We start from the raw sequence: 808 nt of genomic DNA, 5'->3' as shown, positions 1-808 counted from the left end.
TATATATATATATATATATATATATATATATATATATATATATATATGTATATATATATATATATATAATTGTATATTATAATATCGGTGATATAAATTATCATATAGACAATATTTTATTCTTAACACAATTAACTGATAAACTATGGAACGCAATAGCGGACATAATCTATAATAAGCCACAACATTTATATTATATTAAATATTTTCAAACTATAAAGAAGAAAGAAACAAATACATAAATATTCGATTAATGTTTCTCTATAAATTTCCGATAATCTTAAAGTCTGAAACATTACTCTAGAATTACAACGTATAATGCTGTGTACTCACGTACAAATATATACACATATTCTTTACACACACACATATATTACGTATACATATATATTATATATTTACACACTGAGGCACATACGCAAACACAAACACACATTCACAGATATTTACACACATATATATATACACGCACACACACACACACACACACACATACATATATATATATATATATGTACATGTACATGTGTGTTACATGGTATGCTCAGGTGTATATTAATAATATACATATACAATTACACATTTACACTAAGTATATGCACAGTAAAAATAAACAACCACACATAGTGTCTTACACAACTCCACACTCATACATATGTATTATATGTAATTTTTTTTATTTATTTATGTGTTTCAGCCAAGTGGCTGCGGTTATGGTGGTGCACCACCGTGAAAAAAATATTCTGGAGATGCCGGGGATCGAACCCGGGGCCTTTCGCATGCAAAGCGAACGCTCTACCACTGAGCT

At 28.1% G+C, this 808-nt stretch overlaps 1 non-coding gene across 1 annotated transcript; it reads right to left on the bottom strand.

The window, feature by feature from the left end:
- Nucleotides 1-744: 744 nt before the first annotated feature.
- Trnaa-ugc (transfer RNA alanine (anticodon UGC)) lies at nucleotides 745-808 on the bottom strand. Its single transcript has one exon. It is a non-coding gene; the product is annotated as a tRNA-Ala (tRNA).

This window comes from Octopus bimaculoides, chromosome 27, assembly GCF_001194135.2.
Source record: "Octopus bimaculoides isolate UCB-OBI-ISO-001 chromosome 27, ASM119413v2, whole genome shotgun sequence".
NCBI lineage: Eukaryota > Metazoa > Mollusca > Cephalopoda > Octopoda > Octopodidae > Octopus > Octopus bimaculoides.
The sequence above is the reverse complement of the archived record's forward strand: the minus strand, read 5'-3'. Positions and strand labels throughout refer to the sequence as shown.